This window comes from Nannospalax galili, unplaced genomic scaffold (assembly GCF_000622305.1).
Source record: "Nannospalax galili isolate Female #2095 unplaced genomic scaffold, S.galili_v1.0 scaffold824, whole genome shotgun sequence".
Classification (NCBI taxonomy): Eukaryota; Metazoa; Chordata; class Mammalia; order Rodentia; family Spalacidae; genus Nannospalax; species Nannospalax galili.
This window is the reverse complement of record NW_008351697.1, coordinates 2,496,989-2,510,681: the sequence shown is the minus strand read 5'-3', so window position 1 is coordinate 2,510,681 and position 13,693 is coordinate 2,496,989.

The window sequence follows — 13,693 nt, the reverse complement described above, 5'->3', positions numbered from 1 at the left end:
GTGAACCTTCATTTTCATTCAATTCTATGGGTTTTTACATTTAAAAACTTTTTTATATGTATGAGTGTATTTCCTGCATGTATGCAAGTGAACCCATGTCCTTCAATGCCCATGGAGATCAGAAGAGGGCGTTGGACCCCCTGGAACTGGAGTTATGGATAGTTGTTAGCCATCACATGGATGCTGGGAATTGAGCCTAGGTCCTCTGCAAGAGCAGCCAGTACTCTTAACTGCTGAGCCATCTCTCTAGCCCCAATTCTAGGTTTTAAAATTTTTTATTTTACTTTATGTGTAAGAGTATTTTGCCTGCATGTATGTATGTGCACTACATGTATGCAGTACCTGTGGAGGCCATAAGAGGGCATTAGATCCCTTTGAACTGGAGTTACAGACTGCTGTGAGCCCCATGTAGATGCCAGGAACCAAATACGGGTTCTCTTCAAGAGCAGCCAATGCTCTTGACCGCTGAGCCATCTCTCTAGCCCCAATTCTATGGTTTTTAAAAATTATTTCTTGATTTATACAGTGAGCCATTCATCATTCAGTAGTGTGTTTAGTCTCCATGAGCTTGTCTGTTTTCTGTAGTTTCCCTTACTATTGATTTCAAGATTTATTCCATTGTGGTCAGATAGAATACATGAAGTTTTTCAATTTTCCTGAATTTATTGGGACTTCTTTTGTATCCTTATATATTTTAGGGAACATTCCATGGATTATTGGGAAGAATGTGCATTCTTCAGTGTTTGGATGGAATGTTCTAAAGATGTCTGTTAGATTTCTTTAACCTATGACATCATTTAACCCCAATGTTTATTTTTTGTTGGAATGACTTGCCTATTGGTGAGAGTAGAGTATTGAAGTCACCTACTGTTACTGTGTTGAGGTTAATCTGTGACTTTATAAGTAGCAGTATTTGTTTTATGAAATAGTCCACCATGTTCAGCATATGCATATTTAGAATGATAATGTCCTCTTGATGGATTGTTCCCTTAATCAGTATGAAGTGATCTCCTTTATCTCTCTAAAGAACCAAGTCTTCTACTGTGCTCCTACACAACCTGAAATACACCATTCCAAGCCATGCTGGCTTTTGAAGTTTCTGTTGAGACATCAGCTGTTATTCTGATGGGCCTGACTACAAAGTTTTCTCTTTTTCTTTTGCTACTTTCAAAACACTTTCTTTGTTCTATATATTTAGTGTTATAACTTGTTTTGGTTTGAATCCATTTTGTCAGATATTAAAATAATGCTTGTTTTTTTTTTCTTCTTGCAGTTACTTGGAATACCTTTTCCCATCCTTTCACTCTAAGGTAGCATTTATCTTTATTGATTTTTATAGTGTTTGTGTTTTTCTATTCCTCGTTCGTTTAGCAGCTGTTCTAAAATTCTGTATTCATTCCTATAAACCCTTGGCTGTGTTTATCTTTCTCTACAGTCCAAAGAATTCCCGCCAATTTCTTCTGTACACCTGGCTTAGCAGTAGTAAATTCCTTTAGCCTGCTTTTATCATGAAAAGTTTTCTTTCCTCTTCAATTGTGGTAGATAGTTTTTCTAGGTAAGATAGTCTGGATTGACAATTGTAATCTTTCACAACTTGAAATACACCATTCCAAGCCCTTCTGGCCTTTAAATTTTCTGTTAAGAAGTCAGCTGTCGTATGGTGGGCCTGTCATTTATGTGACTTGGTTCTTTCCTCTTATACCTTTCAATATACTTTCTTTGTATTATATATTTAGGGTTTTGACTATTATATGATATGGAAGTTTCTTTTTCTGGTCTTGTCCATTTGATGCTCTAAATCCCTCTTGTGCCTGAGTGAGCATCTCTTTCTCCAAATTTGAGAATTTTTCTGTTATCATTTTACTAAAACTGTTTTCTATGCCTTTGGCAGAGAATTATTCTCCATCTTTATGCCTACAATTCAAGGAATTGGTCTTTTCCTAGTTTCCCATAGATCCCTTAGGGCCCATTCATGTATTTTTATTAATTTGTCTTTGCCCTTAATAGAATGTTCTAATTCTTCTATCTTGTCCCTAAGCCCTGATAATCTGGTGAGGGTTTACACTGAACTTTTTATTTGGCTGACTGAAGTTTTCATTTCTCTTTGGGTTTTTTCAATATTTCTGTCACTTCATTGAATTTCAGCTTCATATTCTCCACTGACTTCCTCATCGCATTCAGCTGTCTGTCTTCTCTTGGAATTCATTCAGAAGTTATCTGTGTCCTCTTTGATTTCTTTGAACAAATTTATAGTCATTCTTTTGAATTCTTTTTCTGGAATTTCATCAAATTCACTCTCACTGGAAGCCATTCCTGTGGGATTTGCAATTTTTGGAGGTGACACGTTTTCTTGGTTTTTGTGGTTTTCCACTGGGATTTTCACATCTGGAATTAGGTAGTGGTTGATATTTTTTAAATCACCTTTATACTTTTACACTTGGGAGGTTGTTGTTAGGTTGAGGTGCCATTTTCCTCTGTCATATTTGTGTTCAAGGCACCAACAGTCACTACCCAGGAATAGCACAATCATTTTAGGAAGCAGAGGGCAGTGGTAATACTGCACACAGTGCTATATTAGTTACCATGTGTATGAACGGAGAGGACAGACAGAAACAGTGCTGAGGAAAACTCAGAGTATTTGCTTGATAGAAAGTAGAGGAGGGGATCGTAAATAGAAGAGGGGCTGTAGGGACAGAACGTGGGGACAAGAGGAGGGAGTTTCACTATAGCAGACTGAAGAGAGAGGGGTAAAGACATGCCATCAGTTCACATAGATCAGTCCCGCTTCAGTACACTAAGACACAGAGATTTTGGCAAACTGTGCCTGATATTGTCTACAAACCAGGCCAGTCCATCCTTGGAGAGAAAAAAAAGGAAAGACTGAGGAGTGGGAACAACACAGGGCAAGAGTGGGGCAGAGCCCAGCTGTTGACTGGATTCACTCTCAAGTCTCAGCATCCGGCTCTCACCCCAGGAGTTCCCCTGTGACAGGCAGTCCCGTTCTCCCTCCCAGATGGCCTTTGGGGGATCAATTACAGATGCTGGTCCAGTCCTAGATGGTGTGCGCAGCTGGAGCCTCATGCTGGTCACACCTCTAAGCACTCCTTTAGGGATCCAGCAGTGAATGCTGGCCCTACCTCTGTAAGTCCACCCTCGGGTTCTGGCACACCACTTGAAGAACTTGTGAAAGTTTTCCTGCACATTCTCCTGCCCACCAGGTTGTCAGCTCCCTGAAAGCTATACGCTCCTGATTCAAAGTTTCTTTCCCACAGTCTAGCAGTAGTCTGCGGGCCAGGCCTCGGTGTACAGTCCCATGTCACTAACTCTGAGTTTCCCAAGAGCGTGGGTCATAAAGGACTTTAGGCTGCCCAGCCACTGATGCAAGGTTGTTTTTGAAATGAAATCTTGTTGTGCCAAGTACCCAGTGCTAGAGGAAAGGGTTTTTCCCAGTGTCTCCTGTTAAGACTGCTGATGCCTTGGGTGCAGCCTTTGTTAAAGCTCTAGAGTGTCCATTACTTTAAGTACAGAACAGATTTCCTAAGCCCTTCTGACTTCTTCCATCTATAATCAGTGTTTCACTGGAAGCAGGGAGCTCCTTGTCCTGGTTACTTCTACTGTTGTGATACAAACACTGACCAAAACCAACCTGAGGCAGAAAGGGTTTATTTTATCTTACAACTCCCAGGTCACAGTTCATCACAGAGTAAAGTCAAGGCAGGATCTCAGGGCAGAATTGTGGAGGCAAGAGCACAGATCATGGAGGAATGGCTGCTTACTAGCTTGCTTTCCTGGCCTGTGCTCTGTGCTCAGCCTGCTTTCGTATACAACACAGGACCACTAGCCCAGAAGGGACATTTCCCACAGTGGGAGGCAGAGGGGCAGAGGGGCCTCCCACATCATTCAACAATTAAATAAATGCCTCACAGACATAGCAATGAAGGGAATCGATTGGAGGAAATCCCTTAAGTGAAGCTCCCTCTACCCAGGTGTGTCAAGTTGACAACTGAAGTTGTCCAGCATACGCCCCAAACAAAGCTAATCCCCCTGGAATAGGCTCTGGACTTTCTTATCTTGTGAGGGTCTTTATTCTACTTTTAAAATGAAGGTAGAAATATTGGGGTATCACTCAGCTCTTCTGATAGCTGTTCTTCAGTTAGATGATTCCCTAGAGATTCTGGCAAACTGTGCCTGATATTGTCTAACATCGTCTGGGATAGTGGGGGGAGGGGAAGGTTGGGAGGCGTATGCATGTGAATCCAAGAAAACAGCTTCAGGGGCTAGAGAGATGGCTCAGCTGTTAAGAGCACTGGTTGTTCTTGCAGGACACCCGGGGTTCGAATCCCAGCACCCACATGGCCGCTAACAACTGTCTGTAACTCCAGTTCTAGGGGATCCGAAAGCCTCTTCTGTCCTCCACGGGCATTGCATAACACAGGTGCACTTACCTACATGCAAGCAATACACGCATACAATAAAATAAAAACAATAAAATTTTTTTTAAAAAAGAAAACAGCTTCAGGTGTCATTCCCCAGGAGCTGACCACCTTGTTTTTTGGGACAGGGTCTTTCACTGGGACTTGGGGCTTCCTGATTTGGCAAGGTTTATGGGCCAACAAGCCCCAGGGATCTTCCCATCCCTGGAATGATGCTTGTACATCACCAAGCTGAGCTTTATGTGGGTGCTGGAGATTGGACTCAGGTCCTCGTGCTGGATGGTGAACTCTTAACCTACTGAGATACCTCTTCAGGTCTTGGAATCACCTTGTTTGGGGGTTTTGTCTTGTTTTTTTTGGTCAATATACAAAGTAATGAGTTTCATTGTGAAATTTTCATACACACATATCATTATATTTTGTTCATATGCACCTCCCTACAGTGCTATCCCCCATCTCCCGTGTGTGTGTGTGTGTGTGTGTGTGTGTGTGTAGATCAAACTCAGGCTTTCACACAATAACTTCTAATGTTCTATAGCATAGAAGGCTGACAATAATTATTTGTATATATTTTTATTACTTATTCACTTTTTATTGTTTTATGTGTATGAGTGTTTTGCGTGTATGTGTACCTATGCATGCAATGCCTCCAGAGGCCAGAAGAGGGCATCCAATACTCTGAACTGGTATTATAGATGGTTGTTAGCCACCATGTGGATGCTGGGAACCAAACTTGATCTTCTGCAAGAGCAGCCAGTGCTCTTAACTGCTACACCATCTTTTTCCTTTTCTTTCTCTTCTTTTAAAAAACAGAATGTCCTCATGCAGCCCAGACTACCAAATGCTAGGATTACAGGTATGCATCACCATGCCTGGCACAGTAAAGAACAATTTGAATGTCCCCAACATAATGAAATAATCACTGATATAATGGATATATCATTTACCCCAATATGCTCATTGTGAATGTTATACCATAAATATATACAATTATTATAACAATTTATATATATACATATATATATCCAAAGGCAAATGCCTTATGAGCTTTATAAGCCTTACATCTTAAATTCTTTTCCATTATCTCAACTCCAGTTTTTGCACACTTGGAAAAAACTCTCTAAAACAAAACTTCCTAAAATCAAAACACAGTACCACACTCTAAAATGCTCAGAAAGCAGAGAAGATATTCTGAATGATGTGTTTGTTTTCAAGATATTATAGCAACCTAAAAACCATCCCTCTCCCCCTTTCTGGCAGCGAGACAGAGCAAGGCAGGAAGGACGTGGTAACAGCTGCAGGAAGAGAAGGACACTCAGCCCTCTCATTATGCACTAGGGAATCCTAAGTACTCGTTCAGAGAGCAAAACAGGTGAGGAGACACGCTTTGGAACAGGTCTGTAGTCCTCTCGCCCACGGAGGATGGTATTTATGAGGAACATGTAGGCAGCTCAGTGAGGGGGATAGGTAATGCGTGACCATAGACTTGACTCTGAACCCCATCATTAACGACAGCACAGATCCTATTTCCCATCCAAACACACAGTAACTTAATGCTGGGTCTTGAGAGGTGTGCAATTAACTCATGCCGGCACTAGGCAGGAGTTCTAAATTAAACAGATGTGGTGTATATTAATGGCCTAATGTCACATCAAAGGAGCCCTTTGGAATTACTTTCCTTCCTTCTCCAAATGCCCCCTCCCTTTTTTTTTAAAATCTAGCACTCTCTCTTTTTGAGGATTAGTATGACAAGAGCCAGACTTGCTCTGACGCTGCCACTCACTAAACCCACTTTCTGGTGTAGATATGGACCCTCACTGGATCTACTTAAGCAAAGCAAAACAAACCCAAGGGCTTTTATTTGACCAACTGATGTTAAGAATAAAACTTTCTTGAAGCTGAAGAGATGGTTCAGTGGTTAAGAGCACTGGCTGCTCTTGCAGAGGATCCACGTTTGGTGTCCGGCACCTACAGGAGGCTCATAAGTCTGTAACTCCCGATCTGGGGGATCTGATGCCCTCTTATGGTCTCCATAGACACTGCACACATGTAGTGCACATACATACATACATACATACATACATATATATATATATGTAAAACACACATAAAAAATTTAAAAAAAATCTTTCTTATGCTGGGGTGAATGTCATTGTAGTAGTTTGAATGAGAATGTCCCCCATAGGCTCCAAGTATTTGGACATTTTGTCCCCAGTTGGTGGCAATGTTTTGGGAGGTCTTGGAAGGTGGGGCTATGAGTAAGCCTTATCAGATCTCCAGTCGCTCTCTTGCTTCCTGTGCCTGCTTGAAGATGTGAGAGCTTAGCTCCTCTACCAGCCACCTCTGTAGCCATGCCTCCCTGCCATGATGGACTCTTGCCCCTTGGAACCATAAGCTCAAATAAACTCTTCCTTCTATAAGTTGCTTTGGTCAGTGTTTATATCATAGCAACAGAAAAGTAACTAGTAGAGTGGTACATGATATATTTGAAAGAAACTGTCTTTATGAAGCCCACATTATGTGTAATAAATATGTTGAATTAAAAAAAAAAAAACTTTCTTGGGGCTAGAGTGGCCAGACAGCAAGCTCTGAGGAATCTGTTTCCCCTGCACTAGGGTTACAGACATGTATGACCACAATGGGTTTTTAAAAAACATTTTTTTGGGGGGGTGAGCAGGCACTCATATGCCATGGCGTGTGTATAGAAGTCTGAGGACAACTTATAGGGTTGGTTTCTCCTTCTGCACTGTGGGTTCTGGAGAGCAAACTCAGGTTGTCAGGCTTAGCAGGAAGCATCTTTGGCAGCTGAAGCACCTCACCAGCCTGACAGAAGGCTTTCCAGTGTGGCTGCTGGGACCCAAACTCAGGCCCTCGTGTACCCTACTGACTGCGCCTTCTCCCCAGCTCTGGAGAAATGGTTCTTGTTTTTTCCTGACAATAACGGAATGTCCTCCAACCTTGGCACCCATTCGGATTCTGTTTATGGTATTTGTTTCAGAAGGGTGTTATTTCAGGAATTTTTACACCAAATCTCTCAATTGAGGTCAAAAAGCAAGGAGTAGGAATTGTTACGACCCTGGCTGGAGTGAAGATGCTCCAAAGAGGCACTTACTTGTACCCCTCTCTTTGGCTGTCAGACTACAGAGGCAATGGACCCAAAGGAATTGGAATTTCCCAGGAGTCTCAGGCTGCGGAAGGAAAAGGCCAGGGCCCTGGGGGGAGCTTGTCTGTAGAAAGAGATTTCACACACAGTGATGTGTCAGTGGTGGATGGGACAACATTTAATTATACATACCTCTATTAAAACCTAAACCTTGCAGGCTGGAGAGATGGTTCAGCAGTTAAGAGCAGTGGTTGTTCTTGCAGAGGTCCCAGGTTGGGTTCCTAGCACCCACATGGTGGCTAACAACCATCTGTAACTCCAGTTCCAAGGGACTCCAACATCTTCCTCTGACCTCTATGGGCACTGCATGACACAGACACACTTACCCACATGCAGACAATGCACTCATACACTAAAATAAAAATAATAAATAAAAAAATTGTTTTTTGGTCTTTTTGAGACAGTGTCTCCCTGTAGCTCCAGCTGTCATAGAACTCACTATATAGACCAAGCTGGCCTTGAACTCACAGAGATCTGCCTGCCTCTGCCTCCCGAGTGCTGGGAGTAAAGGCATGCGCCACCATGCCCGGCATAAATAAAATATTAAAAAAAAACAAACCCCTAAACCTTGGGGCTGGAGAGATGGCGCAGTGGTTAACAAGCACTGGCTGCTCTTGCAGAGGACCCAGTTTGGTTCCCAGCACCCACAGCTAGTAATTGTCCACAACTCCAAGGGATCCAAGGCCTTCTGGCCTCCCTGGGCATTGCACAACATGGATACATGTAGGCAAAACACTCATGCACATACAATAAAAATAATAAAATACTTTTAAAAAACCCTGAAATCTGGAGAAATGACTCAGCAGTTAAGAGCACTGGCTGCTTTTGCAGTTCCCAGCACCCACATGGTAGCTAACAACCATTTTTAACTCCAGTTTCAGGGGATCTGACACCTTCCTCTGTCCTCCATAGGCATTGCAGGCACATGGTACACTTACATACATGCAGGAAAACAACTCATACATACAAAATAAAAATAAATAAATCAACAAAACACAACATAACATAAAACAAAAACAATAAGAAAATCTTTAGGGTTGGTGTCTAGAGGCCACACTTGAACCTCCCTGATGGTACCTTATGGAGTCACAGTTGATAGGACCCAATATACAGTAACTATGAGAGGACTAAGGAAGGGGACTCTTGGTTCCAGGAAGGGAAAACAGATCCGTCAGAACCACAGCAGTCCCAGCCAGGACTGGTGGCTCCTGCACTCCCAGCACTTGGAAGGTTGAAGCAGGAGGATTGTGGCAATTCGAGGCCAGCCTGGGCTAGTAAATATATATTATATATTATAAAGTCAGGGCTTCTGTGTGCAAACACATATTAAATAAATAACTCCTAGGAGTTCAACACCACGTGATGTTTTGAAGGGGATACGATGTGGAGCAGGCTGAGACCTCTCTCTTAAGCAAGGCTACAAGGACTGAAAACTATTTAAAAAATTCATAAAGAGCAGTGACTGCTCTTGCAGAGGAACTAGGTTCTAGTCTCAGTATCCACATGTCTGTAGTCCCAGCAGGCGGATCTCTGTGAGTTCAAGGCCAGCCTGGTCTACATAGTTCCAGGTCAGCTGGGGCTACGGGGAGACCCTGTCTCAAAAAAACCAAAAAATAAAATAAAATAAATTCACATGTCAACAAAATAAGCAAAGTTAAAGGACAACTGAAAGAAAAACTCGGAAACTTTTCTACAATTTGTATTAAACAAGGAGGACTAATATCCCACAAAGAGCTCTTTTATATTTGTGAGAAAAATTCCAGTAACTCAATGGTAAAACAGTAAAATGGCTGGAATGGATAATTTATAGTATACAAAATTGACCTAAAATGTATAAAAGATGCTAAGCTTGCCTCATCTTAAGTGACACACAAATTAAAACTAGGAGAGACCATTTCTTACTAAATGAACTGGCAAATTCCCAACCTAAGACACCATGTTCTCTGTTGGCAAGGCTGTGGGGAGGAGTGGTGCTCTCCCAAATTACTGGCTGGAATTCAGAAGTGGAAAAGCCTCTGTGTGCTGCAATTTGTCTGCTTTTGTCAAATTCTCCACATTCAGCAAATGCAAGGTCTCCAGGACTACACCCTATAGATGAAGTGCTCATACAAAGATGTAATATGTGCTGGGATATTGATGGCAGCATCGTTTGACATGACAAAGATTGGAAGTAATACACATCTACTAGTAGGAAGCAGTTAAGTCAGCTATGGTATATGTATGACAGAACATGGTGTGGCTGTTAAAAGATTGTGAACTAAGATTGCTTTCAGTGTGTGTGTTTGTGTGCTGTGTATGCATGTGTGTGTGTACATGAGTGGGGGGGGTGTACAGGCCAGAGGTCAGTATTGGGCATCTTCGTCCATCTTAGTGTTGAGACACAATCCCTCACTGAGCCTGGGGGTTTCCAATTCAGCTGGACTTGCTGGCCAACAAGCCCTGGGAATCATTCTGCAGCCCCTGAAATCTCCAGTGCTGGGGAGATAGGCATGCACTGCAATGCTTGGCTTTTACATGAGAGTTAAGAACCCAAAATCAGGTCCTTGTACCCCCCTTAACCCTGGCCAAACCTCCCAAGGAAGCAATTGAGCTGTCAACCTAGTATTTTTTTTTTAACTTATTTTTCTATGTACTGATACGAAAATGTCAGATGCTTTGCTTCTGTTTTGTTTCGTTTTTGTTTTTTTAAGACAGGCTCTCAAGACCAGGCAGGTTCTGGGCTACAGAATCCACTCTCAAAAATGAAACAAAGGGCTGGGGAGATGGCTCAGTGGTTAAGAGCACTGGCTGCTCTTGCAGAGGACCTGGGTTTGATTCCCAGCTCCCACATGGCAGCTAGCAACAGTCCCTAACTCCAGTTCCAGGGGATCTGATGGCTTCTGACCACCGCAGGCATTGTGTAACACAGGTGCACTTACACATGTGCAGACAATACACTCATACACATAAAAAATAAAATACTTTTATAAATGAAATGTAATAAAATAATAACATAAAAAGCCTGGGAGGTTCTACTCAGCCTGGCCACAGGGAGCGCTGGAAATGAGAGCCCAGTCTGTTGTCCCTTCCATGAACTTGATCCTCTGGGAACCTTCCAGTATCTAGGCACCCTGCTCTATCACGTACAGGTGATGGAGACTCTTCAGAGCAATCTTGACCTGTGATTTTCGCTATGTAGTTACAGGATATATTCACCAGAAATCAAAAATCTAAGGTTGGTATGGGTGTGTTGGCACACATTTATAATTCCAGCATTTGGGAGGCTAAGACAGGAGAATTTCAAGGCCAGTTTGGGCTACATAGCCAGAAATTCAGTCTCAGAGATGAGTGGAGAAGTTCCGAGTTCTGTTCTTGGCCCAGCCGTTTATTAGCCACTTATCACTTTTATGTGGCTTTGAGCAAGTCATCCTCTATCAAGTGAGTTGCATCACCAGCTCTCTCCCTAGAGGTTTTTTTTTTTTTTTTTTTTTTTTTGGTCTTTTTGAGACAGGGTCTCCCTGTAGCCCCAGCTGGCCTGGAACTTGATATGTGGATCAGGCTGGCCTTGACTTCAGAGATCTACCTGCCTCTGCCTCCTGAGTGCAGAGTTTTTTGGGTTTTTTTTAAACTTTTAATTTTCATTTTTTTCTCTGATTTTGAAAACTGCTGGGATGTACTTGCTTCTGTGACTCAGAAAGGTCTGACGCCCTAGTTATGACCATGTGGATCCCCAAGTCACCCTGGCCAAGCTGCCCAAAGTTGGGGACAAGATTCTTAGCCACTAATATTCACGCAACACCATTAGACTAAAACATTTATTACTTATTCATCCATTCATTTTTGACACAGGGTCTCACAATGCAGCCCCAGCTGACTTGGAACCATGGAGACCAGGCTGGCCTCAGATTCACAGAGGTCCACCTGCCTCTACCTCCCAAGTGCTGGGACTAAAGGAGTGTGCCGCCATGCCCAGAAAAGGGAAATGTTCTAGTGGAAACGGACCTTATTTTAAAAATAGCAAAGAGAGACCAGGTGTAGACGTGCACATCTTTAATCCCAGCACTTGACAGAGGCAGAGGCAGAGGCAGACAGATCTCTGTGAGATCGAGGCCAGCCCGCTCTACATAGTGAGTACCAGGCCAGCCAGGGTTACAGGGAGACCCTGTCACAATAAATAAATGAATAAACAAATAAAAATAGTGACGGGCTCTGCTTCCTGATCCACCCAGATGTGACAAGTGTCTGCTGTCACAACTCAGAGCTATTCCTAACACCATGGCTTTCCAGCCATGAAGGACCGAACCTTCAATGGGGCTGCTTCTCTGTGATTCTCAAGGCACCTTCCTACAGACACTGGCCACAGAGTCATCAATTGAGCAGAATCTGGAGAAGGTAGGGATAAATCCAGGCCATGGCCAAGCTTGGAACGCCATAAAAGTGCTATTTCTATAGCTGCAAGTGTGGAGACAACGGAGGCAAGTGGCGACTGTGATAGCGTTGTCACAGAGCTCTCAGGCACCAACCAGCGAGCTGCTCTCTGTTGTTTTCAGAGACACAAATAAATACTGAGAGCTTAAGCCACAGTGGTCATAGCTCAGTTGTTGGCCTTGGGGTCATGTTATTCTTGCACTTAGGACTGTGATCCTGTGCCCAAAAGTCTAATGACTGACAGGGCATAGTGGCCCATGCCTGTGATTCCAGCACTTGAGAGGTAGAGACTGAAGGAAGAGGCATTCAAGGTCATCCTTGTCTACACAGTGAGTCTGAGGCCTGCCTGGGCTACATTAGACCTTGTCACAAAAATCCCCCCCACCCCAAAAAATGTTAATGACCATCCTGAAGTGACAGTTCCTTCTAACCTCCATTCTGCACCATGTGAGACATTCAGCATGTACCTTGCTTCTGTCTAGCCACTGGGTTTATTGAACTCTTTGACAATATCTATATTTAGAAATAAGAAATATTAGCAAAAGAGCATGAAATTATAAGGCTTTTAAGTTATTGTTTTAAAGTCATAAAAGGGCTGGAGAGCTGGCTCAGCAGTTGATTGCTTCCTGCTCTTCCAGAGGACCTGAGCTGGGTTCCTATTACCCACATAGGGCAGCTCATTACCACCCGTAACACCAGCTCCAGGGGATTTGATACCTCTTTTGGCCTCGGTGGGCACCTGCACATAATGTGCACATGCAGTCACATAATAATAAATCTTAAAAAGATATCAAACCCATGTCTGTCTGGAACTGTTGTACCTCTGTTTTGATTTTGTTTTAGATTTTTTTTCTTTTTTTTTTTATTAACTTTTTTATGTATTTTATTTTACACACATAAAAGTGCTCTACCTGAATGTAAGTGCACCTGTGTCATGTAATACCCACAGGGGCCAGAAGAGGGTATCAGATTCTCTGGAACTGGAGTTACCGAAGGTTGTTGGCCATCACGTGGGTGCTGGGAACTGAACCCAGGTCTTCTGCAAGAAGAGTCAGTGCTCTTAACTGTTAAAGCATCTCTCTAGCCTGCTCATTTTTCACTTTTATTTGTTGGTATTTTGAGGTGGTCTCACAATGAACCCCAAGTTGACTCTGAAGTTGTGATCCTCCTGTCTCGGTCTCTTGAGTGCTGGGCTGCAGTGGGCACTGCCAGGCTTGCCCTTGAATGTAAAGGGGCCCTCGACCAGTCCTGTTATTTACTGAGTTTCCTTGGTGTTATCTGAGAATACTCTAGCTCTTTCTCTTCCAATGCTTCGGAAGCTATGGGTGACAGTACAGACATGGCCAAGACCAAGAAGCACACCATGAGGATTAGCTTTGTCAACTGGACACAACCTAGATATGGGGGATTGTCTTGATTGTGCTGAAACGGGTAGACACTATGAGCAGCAACACTCTTGGGTGTGGGTCCTGGACTGCATAGTGATGGGGCATACATGTGCTCATTTCCTTCTGCTCTTGACTGTAGATGTGACTGACAGCTTCAAGTTCCTGCTTTGATTTCCCTGGAATGATGGATTGTGACCTGAACTGTAAACTGAATATACCTTCCCCCCTCCTTTTTTGGTCTTTTTGAGACAGGGTCTCCCTGTAGCCCCAGCTGTCCTGGAACTCACTACATAGACCAGGCT